The sequence below is a fragment of the Andrena cerasifolii genome, chromosome 4, assembly GCF_050908995.1.
Source record: "Andrena cerasifolii isolate SP2316 chromosome 4, iyAndCera1_principal, whole genome shotgun sequence".
Lineage (NCBI taxonomy): Eukaryota > Metazoa > Arthropoda > Insecta > Hymenoptera > Andrenidae > Andrena > Andrena cerasifolii.
Window position 1 is genome coordinate 8,434,342 of NC_135121.1, and position 20,389 is coordinate 8,454,730.

The window sequence follows — 20,389 nt, forward strand, 5'->3', positions numbered from 1 at the left end:
TTTCGAAAATCTGACTTTAAATTCGGAACAGGCGGCCAAAAAAGCCCACGGACACTAATCTTCGAAATATGCTGTACAATTCGTTAAATATAAAAAAAGCAACGAAATTCAAAATTTCAGCCGGATAGATCTGTAGAGAATTTAATTGCGAAAAATTTAAAAAAAAAATCGTCAAGTTTTCTGAAAAATTACGACCTGTAGGGTGATTTGAACAAAAAATGTCATTATGTACCACTGTGCGCCGATCAGTTTAACACCGTCTCCCCTTACGAGCATACCACTCGATATTATCGATGCACGCGATAGTGTAGCAGTTCGAGTCAGAGGGGCGGGAGGTGCCTGCGTTATTTTTCCGCGTATCCCGTGCATTGCGAATGGAGGCCCCTTTCAGCGGGGGCTACCAACGGTGTAATTGGATCGGCGCGTGATATAGAAACTGAATTCAATGCCAGACGGGCAGTTCGTACGGTTCGGGTCGATCCGTAACCACGATAACCGCTTCATAAATATGCTGGAAGGCGGCGTAGGACCGAGCCACGCATTACCCGCTAATATTTCATTACTTTTAAACGACGGAACAAGACTGAGCTAACGAATGCGCGCCAACCGCACCGCGAGTCGTCCTGTGCTCATCGATAATCGGCCAGACAGAATCTACCTTGTAGCGATCCCTGGGACTTTTCGCGTAATCAGCGCCCCCGTCGATCGGTCAACATTCAACCGCGTCTCTCCCCCTTGGTCGACTCCCTCTTCGCCCCTCCGCGGCGACCACCCCGCGCAACGCTTCGGGATATATTGCGGTACGAAGTGTTATAAATATGGTTTATAGGAGCGTGGAGCGCGCACGCGGTGCATTAATGCGGCTGATTGCCCGTACATCACGATGCGCCGCGCTGCGCGGTTCTCTCCCGCTCTCTTTCGTTCCCTTTCCTTCTCCGTTGCTCCTGGCGCGATCACCCTGCTGGTTCACCGCAGGTTAGTCGGTTAGTTACGGGTGGTGGCCGAGCGCTTTATTAAAATATTGGGTCAGCTCGGCAGAGCGTGGCGCATACGCGCGTCGCAGCGATCGCGACGCGGCCCTAAAGGCGCGAGTCACAGCGGCCGCAAGAGCCTGGGTCCAGCGGGGGTGGGGTGCTCGTTACGAGGCTCCTTTCAGGGCCCCTAAGTGGACGTCGAGTTCGTTAGAGGGGCCCTTCCAGGAGATCGCGGAAGATGAACAGGGTGAAGGCGGGAGATGCATGGGCTCGTGTTTCCACAAAGAGATATGGCTCTCGCTTAGACGGCAATGAGGCGCGAATCGAGCCTCTCTCGCTCTCTCCTCCTCGTCCTTTCCCACCCCCTTTGTCCCTGTCCAGCTTGTACGCGGTTTTCTCTCGCTCTTCCACTCCCTGTCCCGCTGTTTAGCTTGTCTCTGCGCCTCCTTCCGCTCGTGGACCTTCGGTATATTACCGGGGCACCACTTGTTCCGTTTGATTACCCGCGAATAATGAGCGGCCGCGACGAGGGCCTCTCCTCGGTGTATCCCTGCGGCTAATTAAGAGCTCTCGATTCCGCCACGCGGGTGTCGTGCACGGGCTGGATTTTTCCGCCACACGTGGGACGGAATAGGTAGGAGACCGGGGTAGGTTGTAACACGGGGTAAATTGTAACATGAGTAAAATCTTTTGAACGACAAATCTGGTAACCCACAGCACGCGAGAGCTGCTTGACGATATTAGCACCGTCTGTTTTAATGACAAACACGAGCGTTATGTATTCAGTTTGCGGTTATAGCCCAGAATTTTAAGAGTAAAGAGTAAATCACGCAAATTATTTCCTGAAGGAGGAAAAAACTTTCGAGAAAAAACTGTGAAAACTTTTTTGTTACAATCTGCCCCGGTCTCCCCTACGTGGCAGAAATGATCGAGAAGTACTATAGGTGTCCCGCTGCATCCACCCTGTACCGATTTTCTTCCATCGAAGACAAGCTACCTCGTCGTTTGAACGCGCACCCGCATAAAAGGTTAATAGTGACACCTCCCCATAGATAGGAACTCTCGTTTCACCAGTTCAAACCAACATTTTAGATCCGGATCTTACTACATGAATGATCACCGGACCCATTTAAATCTCCCTGAATCTCTGACGTTTCAAAGAGTTCCTGAGCTCGTCCATAACAGTGCTCGGCATCCTGCTCGATCATAATTAAGGGGAGACCGCTTTTTCCCGGCGCGGACTTTACACGCGCGAAAACTTTCTGTGCCAGAGTCATCCTATATATCACCGTCATATCCGGAAATTACTTGCCCCGCGGAGCTTCCTCGACGGCAGGGAACACGTGAAAGGGGTAAAGTTACGAATCCCTGAATTATGCTCTCGGCTCTGGAAGCGTCGTCGACCGATCCGAGACACGGCAGGAATTAACTTTGACGGAGGGGCGACGCTTCCTTTTGAGCGTCGAACCCGCGCCCCTGGGCCGGCGCGACGCTATTTTGCAGCGCGCACTGTTCGCCAGAGGAAATTACCGCGTCAGAGGAACGAATTCAATGCAGCGCGCACCCTCCTTCGTGTCCCCTGTGACAGACTTTCTTTCAGGGAAGCTTTCGCGATTTACTTAAACATTGCGCGTTGCATGTTACTTTAAAAAATGAACAAACTATCGAGACAGCCGACAGCAGGTACCAGTTGAAAATTCACGTTCCTCAAATGGAAGCCTCATTTTCTCGAAGAAGGGTCATAGGATACTCGATGCAGACCGTCGGAGCTACGGCGTACAGCAAAAAGGAAAGGACGGAAACGAAGGGGGGGCAGGAAACGTTCGAGACGAGCGCGTGGTACCCTAAAGCCGCGTGGTAATGGGCGCAGGGGTGCGAAACGCGTCGGCGTCTAATGCCAGCGATGCGTGTACGCCTTGATACATTGCGACGAGTCGGTAGCGCTGCGGTGTCACCGTCGAGCCCCGTCATGTCTTAACATTTCAGTTTACACGACCGCTAATCATGTCGGCGACGCGATACGCGGGTCCGCCCGACGGCGACGGCGCAGAAACCGCCACCGAAACGGAAATAGACACCCGTGTCCGCTTCCGTGGCTAACTACTCGCGCAGCCAGGCAAATAAAAGAGCGGTCGGACGGTTCGCTTATGGGTACGCGGAATTCTGCGGTTGAATTACGCCCCGTGCTTTCTGGCGAGGAGCTTTTCCTCCGACTACCGGTCCAATCCTAGCCCCTTGTACCCGTAATTTAAACTGTTGCACGTGTACTGGAGTTGAATGGCTTTATAGACTCCCAGAGTAACAACTTCATCCCGTGATGCTCGGTTACCTACGTGTCGCCGCGATGGGGGTGTTTGAGGAAATTTCAGGGAAATTCTACAGCGCATCGTTGAAGAAGCGGGTTTACCAGATCTGATACACAGTTATCTTTGATGTAATATCGCGGAAGGACGGAGCGGAATGAATCCCCGCCGGTGGAACTCTCGTCCCGTTCCCATCGTTGGCCAAAGGGGCTTGAGGGAGAGATCGAAGACGCTGGGACGAAGTGGTCCCGATAAAAAGAGGACAGCGCGCGCCGTTGCTAGCGGCGCCGTAAGTATGTCCTAAGTGCATTTAACGATTATTTTATATTAACGGGTGAATTTATTAGCGGCCTCCATTATCGGGCTTTGCCGACCCCAAGGAGACCGTCTTGCACGTCTTTCGTTTTACCAAGAAACGGCGAGGACGAGGAGAGCAGGCTGCGTGGGGTAGCAGAGGTGTTCGCGTCTTTATCCGGCACCGTGGGGCAGCCTTTTGTTTCGCTTCGGGCCTCGTGAATACTTCAGAAGATGTCCAGGACCGAGTGGTATCGATGGCGGTCTCCTCGGCGCTTGCTAAATAAATTTATGTACCGCTTGGAGGTCTGATCTTCCCGCTACCGTGCGAAAATTCCGACCAGACATTTTCAGCAACGATATCACGACTGAACGAAAGAAGTGGAACCGAGAAAGGACCGTATTCGAAAACCCTGTAAAAGTACCCAAAACGGATTTGCCTGAAGTTTTGCAAATTAATAAACTGATATTCGGGTGATCGATTCCACCCCTTACATTTGCCACAGGGCCACAATTTATTAATCAATTTATTAATGTGCAAAACTTCAGGCAAATCCGTTTTGGGTACTTTTATAGAGATTTTGAATACGGTCCTTTCCTATTTTACAAAGATCTCAATAACCTATCGTGAACAGTAATTCGGGAAATCCAACCCCTTCGAGGTCTACGTTCCTCCGATCAACGCGGAACGCAAAAAGTCAAGCTCTCTGCGGTGCCAGCGAACGAGAAATTAATAACGAGTTCCTAAGGGTTAGTAGCTCCGCGGAAGACACGAAAATTCATTCCATTCGCGAACATTCGGCCGGGTCTCTGGTGGGTAACTAAGGCCTCTTTTCAATCCCCGCGAACGAGTCGGGGGGGGCCGGCGGTTTTCCCGGGAAGAGGCTCGCCGTGGAGGAAGAAGACTTTCGGGTTGCCGCTGGCGGAGACCGCAAGAGGCGGTTTCGAGACGCGGGCCAAGCGGAGGGCGGAAAAAGTACGAAGGGTAGGGGGTGTTATGCCGCCCCTGGGACAAACCCTGATGGGGTTATGAGCCTCGGAGGCCTACTCTTTCCACTCGGTTTCTACATCCCGTTTTCCTTCCATTCTATTCCATAATACGCCGGGAGATGTATACGTCCTGCAGGACGGCCGCAAAATGCGTTCTAGATTGCATTCGGATATAGGGAGATTCACGGGCAGAAGGAAACAGAAAGAACGGCGGCGCCGCGGACGGGAGGGAGACAGAGAGCCGGGGCAATCCTTGCTGGAAAGATCGAGCTGGGATTTGCGAGGGCGTCCCGATTACTTTTCGCATCGGTGATTCGACCGTATTCTAAGAATCGAACGACGCCGATCAGGATCGCGCGCGCGCCCGCTCATACTTACGTCCCTTCTATGCGAAACTCGATCCGCGCCCTCCCACGGGGACCGAGAGTTTGGAAATTGGATGTTTTGGTACTCACCTGAAACAGAAAGAAAAGGGGATTACTCGTAACGGGTAGCGCAGCCGAGTCCCTTATACTCGGGGTGGTGACTAAGCCGCTTTTAAGCGAGCCTTTACCACCCGTCGAATTACTACCCTCCTTATTCTCGTTCGACCCTTTATAAATTGCAATCGAAATCAAGTCGAACCTCTACTCTGTGTTTTTCTGTCATTATACGTCGTTTACTGCCAGCCGCTGCCTCTACTCTCCGTTTCAGTTTTTTAAATGCGTCGATCGTACACTCCGTTCCTCGTCCTTGCAAATAATAACTCGCTATCAGCCTTGTTACCCCGTAATAACCAGGTGCGGACGCGCGGGTACGTGTACTAGCGTTGGAAAAAAAGGGGAGGAAAAAAAGCGGGGACGTCGACGCCGGGCTCTTCAACGAAGGGGCGAAGAGAGATTTATGTCGCGAGAAAAGAAGGAAAAAGGAGCATCCCTCGGCTTGTACCGAGAATTGAGAACGAAATCTTGTACCCGGTCGGCTCGAGTGCGCGGGGAGGGGTGAGGCGGCGTAATTAATAAACCGGTATGCTAATTTCGCGAGGACAGAACTCGGTGTTTTCTGCCGGCCGATACGTTCGGCGTACTCTTGTACAGGACTCGCGGCGTGGTCCCCGGGTATCGACAAGAAAGATGTAAATCGTGGCGGCGAATTAAACTTCGTGCTTCAATATCGACCTCCTGGCACGCTCGACAACCGGACGCTCGTGTAATTAAATTATTAAAACGATTAAACAGGGAGACTCTGCGCGGACCTTTCGATTTGGGGGCACGGAGACTCAGACGTTTCCAAATTTCTCGGTGAATTCGGGACGAAGTCGAACGATACTCGTTCCTAGAATGCCTCCCTGATAAATCTGACAGTCAACCATTGTATTCAACCCTTTCCCCACACCAGTCTTCAACGGAACGAGGAACACATAGGTACTCCAAGTGCAACAACCTTGGCAGTAACGTCGTTATCATCCAGGATTATGATTTACCTCTTCCAGGCGGCGCGAAGTAGAGCGAGCGAGAGTGGTGTGTAGGCGTGCGGAGGAACAACGAGCGCCGCTAGTAAATCAAAACGGGAGAGGACTTCCCGATGCGAGTCAACGAATCGCGGGAAGTGGAAAAGGGAAGACGGGAGAAAAGAGAGAGACGTCGAGGACACGACGAGTTTTCCGGCGACGAGGAGCGGCCGAGCTTTGTGCTGCGCGGAAAAGGGTGTCTCTCTCACGGCAGCCGGAGGGTGTAACCCCGGCTTATTCATACGCAGGAAGCGGCGAACGAAGGAAACGGAGGACACGAAACACGTCGTGCTTTTACGAACCAGTTCGTGTCCGGGCGATAACGTCGGGGCCCCGACCACCTCACCGCGGAAAATGAATATACGCTCGCGAAAGTTCCGTCGAACGCCAAACTGGGGATGATCCGGGCTTGGCCGAACAAAATCTAACGAAATTATCGTTAAATTGACACTTCGACGGTGACTTCCGCCTGGACAAAAGGGGACAGGTGTGACGATACTTTCCGTTCATCGGTTTCTGTCAAGTGCTCGGCATTGCGCCTATTTTCGCGACGATCTAGATCCATTTGCGAGTATCACTTTCAACTTGCTCCACCACGGAAGTAGTTTTCACATTATGCGAATGTCCCAATTTCTGCTCGTCTCCATTTCTGATCATTTCGTATTTTTCTTATTATTATATGCGTTACGTTTGTACTGCAGTTGCAAGAAAATAATTCTAAATTATTTAAACATTTACGCGAGTGTTGCACGAGCTTGGGTCAATACATACATCGCTATTTTTCATGAGCAGAAATACGGACATTTAGAGCGTTATATATTTAATTACAAATTACTAATAGTTAAGCATTTTGAAATATATTTCTTAAATAGTTTTTGAATTGTTTGATTTATTATTAAAGAATTAATCAATTACTCTGCAAATTTTCATCACAAACAATTTTTTTACACCTTCTCTATGACGAGTTACCTCTTAAATTAACAGAAATTGAGACATTCACCTGTACGTATGAAACTTTGTAAAAAAAGAAACACTTGAGGTTCAATAGTTTACCTATAGCGATAGTACGAGTTTCTGACAGAATAGCATTGCCTCCATTGAAACAGAGACAGTAAAGAGCACTATTGACTAAGGACTAAACGACGAAGGGTTTGATCGGCAACAAACTCGCGCGATGTGGCAACCAAGTGGCCAGGTAAGTACATCAGAAAATTCCACGGATCGGCAGAGTGGGCTCGAAAGCACGGCTACTCGGTTGGATAACTGGTTTCGAAACGGTCGGCTTTATCGTTCGACTGATAAGCGAAAGGAGAAACGTGAGGCTGGTGGAAGCCCGTTCAGGTCACCGCGTGGTGGACCACACGCGGATGAGTGACGGGGGCTCGTATTAAAAGCGAATCCGTCGAGCACGCTACTGCAAAACGAAGATAATTACCGGACGCCGATAGGTCTCGGTGACAGAGATCGAGCCCCCGTCCCGTGCGACGGGGATTCGGTGATCCTTCTGCGAGTCGATAAACCAGCCGTAAATTAAGATCTGAGACAAAGAGGGATCGGGATCCGCGGGGGTAGAACGGGTAACGATATCGATCGGCGATGCCTCCGGTCGAATTCAGCAAAAAGAGAAGCCGGAGGATTCGGAGGCGTGCTGGGCTCTCCTGGCCCTTTTCGCGATTGCTGCAAGTACACGTACGGTTCGTTAATATCCTCCGAGAAACAGGTACACCAGCCGTGCTCTCGGATGGAGATTCTCTTTTTTCAAGCGGCGCCCCGCGGACTCGCGCGTGTAAACGCTCCCTTATCGCGAGAACCACGCCACCGATTTGACAATCGCTCGCCGCGATCTCCCGTGATTACGCCCAGCCGCGTTTCCGTGATCATAAAACTTTCCCGTGCCCCTGATAACTACACCTCCTGCTTCTTCTACCTACGCGCTTAAGATTCTGCTTAATGTAACGCTCCGTTTGGAGAAACGCGCGAGGCGAGTGACTGCTACACGCACCAGTGCTCGCTGTAGCGACGTCTTAAAATTACATACCCGCCGACGAAACCAATTTCGCGGGATCCTACGAGCGTCTCGAGAGCCGCTGCGCGTCCTGGAGGGCCGATCGTGGAGCCGCGAAAGAGGGAACGCGGAGTCGCCAGGCGGAAAGGGAGGAGATCGTGGGAAGAGCGGAAGATTATATTCGAAGATTTCGCTACCCCCGCGACGGGACCTCTTCCTTCTGCCGTTTCGCCTCCCTTTCGCAGCTCGCTACCGGGGGAAACGAGTTACTCTATGCTAAGTTTATGGAGGCCCGGGGGCGATGCGTCGCCCTTGTAAAACCATTTTCAGATAACGCATCGCGTCCATTACGATCTGACGCGCGCATTCCGCGCCCAGGACGGCCTATACCGTTGAACCGCGCTCGGCCTTCTCTTACATTCTACATTATGCAAACCTATATCTACGCACGACCTCCTTCTTCCTTCTCTATAACCACGCACCGACCCCGTATCGTTTCCCCGATCGGTTTATGGGCCGACGTTTCTGTCGGGGTTTTACAATGATTGGAAATGCCGCGAATAGATACACGATGTGTATGCGGAGGCGCGTGGGTGCTCGCCCAACGCGAAACTTTTGACCGATTCTGTGGAATTCCGCCGCTGCTTGGCCGGTGAATGTTGGCTGGGAATAGGGAATTCGAATCGGGGACAGATCTTATTGTCGAGCTTTCGGAGAAAGCTTTCGATATACATACGTACAGAGAACTTTGGATTAATTTTTTACTTTATGCTAGGGTAGGTGTACCGTCTTTGGCCATGCGCACAATCATCTTATTTTTAAACTGCTTGCAGATCATTATTATGTGGAGAATTTCACGTCATAAATATTTTGTTTAGTGTACCGTCAGAAATATGAGGTTATATTTATTGCTTGCACGAGAAAATATTACATTTTTTAAGAAGCGGCCAAAACTGGTACAATACCTTAAGGTGGCCACAAATGGTGCATCTGCCCTAGTTCTGTGACAGGTGTTAACATCGATTTGAAACGATACATTAAGGTAAATTTTACAAGCAAAGATTCTTAATCGTAATGACCAATCTGGAGTACCAAATGATAGATATTTCCCTTGAGACAACAACAGGCATCGCGACCAATGAATCAATGAGAGGCAACCACTCCTAAAATATAAATGGACCGAGAGGATTCAATTTTTCCATTCCCTCGGGTGGCAAAACTTTTACACTCGACCAATGCACGGCGAATGTCTGAAATGCTGGATAAGGGGAAGGGGACGGAATGGGGTCCAGCGGACGGATACACGCAGTCGCGTTTATACGGTTTCATAGATGCGGAGAGGCGCCAGAACGGTGGCAGGAATCGGCGGAGCGCCATCAAAGTTGCATAAGGAGCACTTAGGAAACGATCGAGCGCAGGATCCCGCGGGAACCGTGTGGCCCGCGGCGCGCGTGTCCTGCAGGGCGCATCGCCGCCGCTTTTTCGTGGATATGGACCGCTTATAAACCGATGGGAAGAGATCGACGGGCACACGGGACGTATCGAACTTGTTACGTTAAGTGGCTGAACGTGACTCATGAGACCAGACTGCCAGCCGACGGTTTTTCGTTGACCCTCGACGACGTGTAAGCCGTTTATCGTTTCAGAGCACTCTCCCAGCTTCCTCGAGGATCGGTTCTGCTAACTTTAAACGTTCTTCTGGCCGTGGCCGGACCCGCCACAGCCGAGAGCAGAGCGACTGAGTAATTCACCCCACGCCTTAATTAATTCGTTCACGCAGCAGAGTATTCATAATCCCCGGGACGAACGTGTCGAGACTGAAAGATGCAGCGGCCCGAGCCGCGAAGAGGATGCATAATGCATGCGCCCGGGGTGCAGCAGATGCTAGGATAAGAATTGGCGCATCGACGTCAACCAAAATGGCGCTTATCGTCGCCGCCCTGCTCGCGTGAGAAACCCCCGTGGAGGGGATGCGCAGCCACGAAAGAGACGCGGCTGCATTTTAATGCGTGTTCCTTATTCTCGGCCGTACACCTGAGCACGCCCGTGTATACGTCAAGCCCGCGTGCACGCGCGGCCAGGTATATATGCATACGCGCGGACATGAATATATACGTGCGGCTGTCTGAGCCCGGGAGACGCGCCAGAGGGTGTAGAAAGATGCTCTCGAAAGCCCGGCCAGAGGGGGAGGGGAGGGGCAGGGGCGTCGGCGGCCTGGTTGACTTGTAGATTTATTGACGAATTTGGCCGCACATTTGTTCGCCGGGATTTCAATACAATTGAAGGGGTTTCGCCATTGTTGCCCCCGCGGCGAGACGTCGTCGCGGCGCGTCCACCGCCACGGAAAAAGGAGACGAGAGAAGGAGAGGCAGGGAGGTTGTAAGGGAGGGAGAATGGCCATTTGGTATTGTAATGGCACCTCGTCCCCGTCGATCGGGCATCAGGCTGCATTTCTTCTGGCCCGACGGCTCGGGATTCGCACGTTCCGCGAGTTCCCATATCCATTAACGTTGCCTCCACGGTCGGGCTGAATTATCGTAGGTAAGGTAAAGGCACCAGTAGTTGACAAGTTAAAGGGGTATTCTGGTCTGACGGGCCAAAAAAATCAATTTTTTGTTTTGCATTTTCTACGGGTACATTATATGGGTAATACGTGTGCAAAAGGATTTTTTCCAATTCGTATTATTTGCAGAGCTACAGGGTGCAGAATAGGTAGGTATATGGCGCGCTCACTGAGCGGGACGGGCGACGCATAACAGTTTTGTTCCTGCAAGTGTATTTCGGCGGACTGTTCTTTCTATTCTTTCTTATTCGTTCTAGAATTATGATAAAATATTTTGTTTTTTAAACTTTCACAGACCTTTAAAGTTGAAAAATTGTGCGAAAATCGAAACTTAATTTTCAAACCGCCGCTATTTGTTTAATTTTCAATATTTTCTTATCATTCTGGTAGGGACGATAGCCACATGCATACAGATAAAGAATCTCTTTCCATTTTTTGTTATAGATCACTAGAACGAGCCCAATCATGGGCACCGTGACACCATGTTTTGTTTTCACCGTTACTTTAAAGCAGTCAACTGCGTTTGATTTTTAACTTTTTTGTATTGACAAAATTTGTAAAGATAGTTCAAACATCAATAAACACGTAGCAATAAACTAAATAATAATAAAATTGATGGGTTCTTTGTAAAAAAAATTCCGAAGTAACGCGACGAAAACGCCTCGTCAGACCAGTCGGGTCAGAATCATACACCTGTTCTTAACAAAATCATTAAGGAAATAACGATATAGGAACACACTACTCACTTTGATGTAAATAAACGTTCAGCAATACTATTCATAATGTACTTCACACTTGAGTGTTTTAGATCTTAGTCGGTAGATGTCTTGGCACGTGAACTGCACTTTTCTCAAAAGTTCGTCACTTCTAAAAACCTTATTTTTCGCGCTTTTCTGAAAAGTGGTCAGCTACTGGTGCATTTACCTTACGCTTCCGTGATAAACGCCGATTTCCATACGCGTCGTCGGCTTCGGTTAACTTCGGCCGTGCAACGTTTTTAAGTGCCTCCAAGGACCCGAACGCGTTTCTTAAATTTTCGCCCGCGATCGATCATTCCTTCCATCCCCCATTTTGTCTTCGCCGCGCCGTTGTCAATAAGGGGAACGCAACGAACCGCGGACGGGACAAAGGGGGATGCGAGGGGGCGAAATCGGTCTGGAAAGGAAGGAGTTAGCCAGAGGCCTATACGCGATGCGTGCAAGAGATAGCGGCGGCACGTATAGCGACCGACCGCCGTATCGAATAATTGGCTCCTGCGGCAAGTGCACATCCCGCCCATTATGTGCATCACTGCACCGTGCACTGCCATGCAGGACCACGGACGGGTAGGATATCGCCGACGATGCACTTCCCTCCTGTTCCCTGTCCCGTTCCCTCTCGCTCGTGTCTCCGCCTCGGACGCGTTCTCTCCTCTGTCGATTACCCGCGAACGACATACTCTTTTCACGGTCGCCTTTTATCGTCGCAGCGTACGTCACGTGTAATTCATAAGCTCGGATCGAGTGCATCCGAATCCACGCGATTTTGCCTTTGAAGCTGCTGGCAGAACTCGAACGATCCACGGAGATCTTTCGCAGGATCGGTTGCGCGAAACGTCGAGCGAGACGCTGGCCGCTGCGCCGCACCGCATCGCGCCGCTGTGCAGAGTGCAGTCGACCATAATTTCATCAACGGCACGACTGTGTGTGCAGCGGTTGTTAGGTATATGCATTTGAATTTGATTAGTGGTGCCGAGTGGGATGAGGGATGGGGGTGGAGGGGTGGCCGAGGGGTAGACCGGTGACACCCTTTGCCACAGCAACCCCAACCGACCCGACCAGCCAGCCAGCGCCGTCGCCACCACGGCTGCACGGTCGTGGCTGCAACTACTGCAATTATCCGCACACGTCATACGCGTGCATTTACGCCAAACCCTGCGCCGTGGCTGCGGTCACCTCGCGCCTCGGACTAACCACCCTCGTCACCCGCACCCTCCCGAACCCCCCGACCGTTTGTTTCGCTCGGAGATATAATTTTAAACTCCGACCGGTCGGAGTACTTTGGCCACGATCCGATCGCCAACTGCGAAACCCTCGCGCCCCGATCCGGCGCGTAATTCTGTTGATCGTCTCTTAGGTTGATGGTCAGTCGGACGCGAACCAGCTTCTAACAGATCTAACCGCAACAGAGCCCCCCTCCCTCAGGCTCACGATAGCCTCGAGGATCTCGTACGTTTTTTCTCTTATATCGTAATTTCAGTTCTTTACAGGGATCACGCGATAGTTGGGCCGGATTCTGCGGCACAGCAAATTACGATGATGGTTCGATGCCACGACATCGATCACTAGATACGACCGCTTATCGGCGCGGCGGGCACGATCGCATGGAGCCGGACTAAGCGATGGAAGCTCTCACAGGGTGGCCAGCGCCGGCAGTAAACCGTCTTTACGAGCTTTCCTGCCTGTTTACCGGCACGGCAGAGGGCTCTCTTTTTTTTTCCCTTTCGTTTCCTTCCCTCCTCTCCTTCCTCCTTTTATTTTTTTAATCGATGAAAGAGAAAAAGACAGAGACAGAGGGACGGGCACCGGGCAGCGGAACGTTCTCGTGTATACCTACGTATATATTTTATCGCCGGCAGTCTCGTATGGCCGAGTCCGCCGGATCCGCCCCCTCGCTCTCTCTCCGAGTTAGGTTTAATTAAAACCTAAATCGTATTTAACTGCGCCGTAAAACAAACCTGATGTCTTTCGTAGCGGGAACGCGGTAGCTACCAAACGACTCAGCGCGCTCTTTGCGCTCGATCGGCGGGTCGATCTCCTTTTCGGCCCCGCGCTCCACTGCCCGGATTCGATCTGACCGTCGAACTCGCGCAACGCATACCACGGACGCTTCCTTTTATGATCCATATTTCTCGTTTCGTCGCTCGTAAATTGCTGGCAAAGCAGCTGCGATCTTTGTCGATACGGAACAACACGGACCCCATGAGTATACTGTAGAAGTCCGATGAGCGTAATTAGAAAGCGGGACGTCAAGGAGGAGATGCCGGCGTCTTAGAAACCGGCGTTCAACGATTGACGAGTAACGATTTCGCCGGCAGAGTTTTCACGGAGCAGAACGGAGTGCTTCCCAGCAAGGTCTTCGAGTATCCCTATAGACGTCCAATATGGCGTCGATTCCAGCAGAAGGATTCCCATCCGACCAATCCCTCTTCTTCCCGTACCTTCTGCACCACCATGCTGTCGGTGGAGAACGAGACGAACGGCGACGAGAGAGAGAGAGAGAGTGAGAGAGAGAGCGCTGTGGAGAACGCGAGAGTGGAAGCAGGAGGGAAGACGAGAGCCGCGTATAGCCGAGCGGCAATAACGCCGAGCACCAGACGCTAATAACAGACCGTACTGGCTGCCCATAGGCCATCCCGTGCAATGAAACGGGACCAAATAAAAATCACGGGGGAATTATTATGGTGGTCGCTAACGCGCGGCAGGAGAAGCGCGCCGCACGGCCGAGTTTCGCGGCCTGTCGGCTCTTTTGGCCGCTGGAGTTTTCCACTCTGACGATTTTACGAGAAACTGCCCGGGCCCAATTACGCTAGAGCAATCGAATCGATCCTTGTCCCCCGTCCCTCTTATTAATTTTTAATGGCCAACGTCCTACGATCGGCTCGTTTCCTCCCGGGACCGTTAACGAGCAACCAGCTCTTTACGTACCCGCTCCCTGCGACCCGAGCCGCGATGGGCGCGATTTTACGATAAGCAACGTCTAACTTGGTATATGGAGCGAAAGCCATTAGAATATTTCATGCTGTTATTTGTCATATTACATGCCAGCCGTTCCCTGAATTAATAAAGCCGATTATTTATGCGAGATCTGCAAGGTTAAGAATTTTGTACTTCCTTGTCGACTGTTTAACCCGTTCACCATGGTAGAGTAAACTTCCCTAAATCATACCTGCGACTAAATCGTAACAACGCTGTTTCTGTTTACATAAGACAGTCAGAATCACCCCTAGCGGTAGAGAGTGCAAACAACAGTTTACGAGTCACCACGCCGTCACTCCAGAAAAAAAATATAAGGCAGGTAAGTTTTTCGGAGAGGGGAGACCGGGGCTAGTTGACTAATTTTTAACATTTCTAATTTTTATAAATAGACCAGTGGTATTTTGTTGACTTGTTGCACACCAAAAGTTTACAAATTTCATTAGGTATACAGGCTTAATTTTTTAAATTGTTTTAATTGAGGCTAGGTCGTAGTTTTTATTATATTTAGAGTAGTGAGACGAATAAGTCAACAAACCCCGGCTGTGGGGTTTGTTGACAAATATGATGGGGATAGTTGACTTGACATTTACTTTTCAGTTTTAACAAATTTTTTTGATTTTATTTCATTCCTTCACACTGTTATTTTTCTTCTATTAAGTATCATGGTTAGATACTATAATTATTTCCTACTAAAGTACTAATTAGGGTGGGTATGGTACGATTTAAGAACATTAATCCTAAATTGTACTTTCTCCATATTAAAAATAAATCGTTTTTATGAATAGAAGTTGATTATTTTTTGTTGTTTGAGTTTATAAAACTGTTTATTCTATTAATAACGAGTTGATTACCACTAATTTTGTTTCACTTTCCCTGATATTTTTTATGTAATAAGCATTATGTTCTTAAGTGGTACGATTTAGGCAAGTTTACCCTACCAGTGCCTGAATCGTGAGAGTCGGTTTCGTGGTCCCAGTGTTCGCAACCAAATCGCTGAAAGCACACAGGGTACCATCCGTATCCCCGGGCCTCCGAAGACGCGGCGATACCGAAGGACGCGAGAGAAGAGAGGATGACCGGGGGGCACGCATCGAAGGCGAGGAATAAAAGGTGGCCGCGCGCAAGGTTTTCGCCAACGTGCAATCATCGTCCCCGTGGGAAATCCCCGATGATGCTCGGCCGCGTCGAAGCCCGGCTCCGATCGGACTCGAGGTGTACCCCGGCAAGGTTCCGACCTTCGCGTACACGCATCGTTGCCCTTAGGTCGTATCGGTCGAATGATCGAGGAGGACCGAAGCGGCGGCGAAGGAAGAAGGACGGACGGGGTGAGGGCGGCGAGGGCGAAGGAGGAAGAGAAAAGGGACGCGTGAAACCACCAGGTGGAGACGAGAGACGAGGCCTCCGAGAGAAGAATGGCCGACCGCAATGAAGATTTTAACTGGTACCCTCTCGGGCTGGCTGGCCGACTGGCTTGGCCGACTCTTCTTCTTATTGTTTCTCTCTGGTTCCCTTTTCTCTATCATTCCCCCGTCCGGCCCCCCTCTGCCCCTCGCAAACGATTTACCGAGGCCATTCCTGGCGAGGCTGCGATCCTCGGCGTTATTTGTATACCGGCGAGCGCTCACGAAAATTACGGCAAGGTGTAGGGGCGCGATCGCGCCCGCGCGCCCGTACGAGCGGCACGAACACGCGCGGCCGCTTAATGGTTATGTAATCGCGATAACCGCGGCTCGAAATAGGAAGCAACCGCGCGAGCAGGGGGAAGAATCGTGTCTATTTTGGAACAATTAATCGTCGGTAATTACGATAAATCTGCCGCGTCGTTAAGGTATAACCGGAACGCGCGAAATTATTCCCAATATACGGGGGATGATTTAAAAGCGGGCGAGCGGGAACGCAGTCCGCTCGCACCGGGCAAATTAGGTACGTCGGTCGAACGATAATTTTTCCACCCTCCTCCCTCCCCGGGTTTGGTAACGTTCCAGTTTAAAAACTCCGATTGCAACTCGAACCAGGTGACTACAGGTAACTATTCGTGAGACGGGTGTGTGCAGAATCTGTTGAGAGAATACAGGATCCAAGGGCCACTGCTACTTAGCGCGAGTGCTAGATGAAGCGATAGCGGAAAGGCTTGGGTCAGGCGTACGTCAAGGAGACAGACAGCTTCGACTGGTTCACCGCGCAAGTAGAATAAGCCGAGCGCGGGTCAAACGCGAGTTACTCCTGCATCCACCGAGCAAGGCTCGTTAAAATCGGTGCGTAAGGCTCGAGACGAGGTCCCCCGAGCAAGAGACACGCGAAGCTGCGTTAAAAGATCCACCGCATCGACCATCTTTCTACGTCATCCGCCGCGACAAAAAGTGGGTCAAAGACAACCGATCGATCTTCCTTCGGCGTATCGGTCGCCCTTCTAATCAAGCCGGATTGGCGCGTCTCGCCGCGATGCATGCCTCGTGCATAAATTCCGCGAACGGTGACCGTAATTGGCGCCGCAGCGATATCGAGACGGGGAAGATTGTCATCGTGGAGGTCGACCTTGTCAGACGTTACTCTCCGCCGTCCCGAATCGACTTTATCCCCGTGGAATTCACCCGGGAGGTAGAGGGGCTTTTGTGCGTGCCGAAGGTAAACGATATCTGCGGCTCGGCATCGCCTTAGGGTTGCGCGCATAATTATCGCGATGACGACACGGCCGGCGGACGAGCGTCTCGAGGATACACGTCTCCATGCATGCCGATCTACGCGTACGAATGAAATCGCGCGGATAATTGCACGTGTCACGGCCCCTCGACGTGTCTGCCCGCTCCGGCTCGATCCCAGCCCCGAGCTGGCGATCGTATCGATCGCGCTCGAATTGCAGATTAAAGGGCTTGGCTTCCTTTTTTCCTGAACTCGGTCGAGGTACAAATTGGAGGCGCGCAAGGAGACCGCGATGGCGAGCGCTGATGCGAGCGGAACGATTACCCTAGATGACCGGCGCCGTTCATCTTTTTTGTACTAGAGTAGACCGGGGGCGATTGTAACACGTTAAATATCTCAAAACATATGATAGATATTAACACAAATTTTGAATATATGATGAAGAATGACATTTGGAATACGCACATCCATATCCTAGCAGTGTAGATACACAATAGACATGCATAGTGAAGAAAATAACTTTTCGATATCCTAAAGTAACTTTTCCTTACTGATTTAAAATTGTAATATAAATACTCCCTTTGCGAGTACGTGATTTCTTTATTTTTTAATATTTAATCTGGCTATTTTTAAAGTAATATTGATTGTTACTTATCACTTTTAAGTGTCTTGTTAATAAAAATTTATAATTTAAGTTCAAAAGCCTGGTCGGGGGGTGATTGTAACGTCGGCAGTCGGGGTCGGTTGTACCGGCACAGAATCGTATAGTGACAAAGAAGATTAATAAGCGTATTCCGAAGTCAAAGTGTTACTACCGCCCCCGGTCTACTATACTCGAGAAACTGATAACGGGGATGAAAGAGATACCGTGACAGATAACGGACGTGTCTGATTCCGCTTTGGTCGTTGTATCTTTGAGAGAAGTATAGATTAACTTTGTTAAATCTTAGGAGCGAGTACGAATTGAAGCTTTAATGGGGAGCAAAAATAATTGCGTTTCGATTGCCCCAGCGGTCGAAATAGCTAGAGTGAAACACCCACGAAGGAGTACGCGCGTAATGTTGTTTACAGTGCGTGACGCGGTGTGCGTGTGGCCGATGTACGTACGCACGCGCGCATTTCCACGAGGTGTGCACGCACACACGTGTGCAAACGCACGCCCACACGGTGTGCCAGCACACACGTCCAGCGAAACACGCGAGAGACGGGAGGCAGGTGCTCCGCGCGCCATTGGCCACCTCACCAACATGGCCGTACCCCTTTTCCTCACCAACACCACGGCGAAACACGGCGTTAACGCAACCTACCGAGGTGTCTGCACAGTTTAAGCAAAGGTATCGCGCTTGTACTATCAAACACGCTACGCTTTGCTATTCGCGGTGACATCCCACTCGCGAGGACTTTACAGCCCTCCAGATCATCTCTTACGAATCGAGCGAGATCCAAGGACGATGGAAAGTAAGAGCGTGAATTAGACGGACCGCGTCGTGAACCTTCACCCCTGAAAATCTAATAGTACACCCTATGGCGTCTGCTCTACCTCTGACCAAGCAAAGTTACCGTCTCTGGCCCCGGTCCTTCGTGGAATCCGCAAAACGTTCGGATGACGGCAAAGCCCAGGGAGAGCCTCATCATCCCCGTCCAAACACCAGCACCAATAATTATTACTCAGAGCTCTGGTTCCGTCCGTCGACGAACGCCGATAAACGCGTACACACGGATGCGGAGGTGCATCCGTGGGGGCTGCATACAGAGATACGCGATCTACGTTCAGCCGTAATGGCAGACTCGGACCTGGCCGAAGCAATTAGAAGTACGAGGTAAACACAGAGGAGCGTGCCCTCGAACGGAGCCATTCCAGAGGCCCCCGCCGCGTTATTTTCTTCCCGCTCTCTCGGCTCTCCGCGAAGGCTGTAATTAAATATTCCCGGAGAAGGGTGGCGGGTCCCGAAGAGACTCACTCTCTCTCTCGCGCGCGGTGTTCATTCGACTGCTACCCGCCTCCGAGCGGCCACGTAGGGACTCTGTCGGTTCCCCCGTTGATGGAGAAAAGATAGATAGACACACGCGGACCGTTCCGTCGTCCATGGGAAGGGAGCTGCCCGGTGAGACGAGAGCCCCGGGGATTTAAGTTTCTATAAATCATCTTGGTCTCTCGAAACTCGGCCCCGTATTTACGACCCTTCGACCTCAGCCAACCGGCTGACCTAGCCAGCCGCGTCCCATCCGGCTTCTTTGTACTCAAACGCGAAACCGTTTAACGACGCGACAAAGTATTCCGTCGATTTCGACTAAGTTTCTCTATTTGTGGTTCGCACGCCGCTGAACCCACTGTCTGTCGTCGACATAAATTACCAGCACCGCGATCCATCCTGGCCCGCTTTACTACCGGTTCCTGGAACGAGCCTCGAATATTCCAAAACGAGAAATCCTCTCCCCGACCCGAGGGGTTGGTAAGGTATGTACCTATATTCGCAAGCGCTTCGGACCTACACGGAAGAGCGAACGCCGCAACGTCGTTGTTCGCGCGCAACAAAGTGCCAGCTAGGATCCTATCATTACAGAAAATAAGACGTTTCCGATTGGTAATCGTCGGCACGATAGAGTACCAATTACGATTGCATAAGGTGTTCCCTGTTATCGCCGATTCATCGAGACCTCCCCCTTCGCGATCAATTCCCGATAGCGGCAATTAATTCGACGGGGCGAGCGTTACGCGACGATTATCATCGACGCGAAAAGGAACGAGAAAAGCTCGGTTAAAACGTTCCACGTGACGCGGCTGTACGCCCCCGCGCTCGTTCCTCGCGCCAGGCCAGCCAGCCCAGCCAGTCCCGCCTGCAATAACAGGCTTTTCGGTAATGCAAAGAGTAATTAACATTCCTGTTTTAATTACAGCCTCCGCCACCCTCGCTCCCAGCCACCCTCTTTATTTTCACCACCCTTTCTGTGCCATTTGCCGACGTCGGTGGTCTGCGCAGCCAACACACCGTTTCCACGCTCGAAAAATCAAGCTTTTCACGCGCGTTCGGGCACCTGTTATTCCCGGACGCTATGAGGGCAGGAGCCTGCAGGCTTGCGGCCCGCGGCAACAGCCCTGCAATTAACGAAATTAATATCGGCCACTTTCCATTTATCGCGCAACTTTTGATGCGCGCCTCGTCACGCGTCGCGTCGGCTGCAAGCCTCTGTACACGGCCACCCGAGAAAAATTATATTCAGCGCGAGCGTTTGGCGCGCGACCTGCACGCCGGATGCGATCCGGATTTCCGGCGCGCGGCGGGACGTGTGCTCTTGTCATATCGATCCCATCACCCCCTGCGTCGCTGCTCCTTTGTAGTCGGGCGATTAAACGCGTTAGAACGCGCGTTGCCCCTGTTACGGCGAGGCTCGG

The 20,389-nt window shown here is 51.1% G+C and overlaps 1 protein-coding gene across 5 annotated transcripts in view; it reads right to left on the minus strand.

Moving 5' to 3' along the window:
• Positions 1–20,389, minus strand: part of Hth (Meis homeobox homothorax) — a 466,430-nt gene that overhangs the window by 131,803 nt on the left and 314,238 nt on the right. The window lies entirely within an intron of this gene.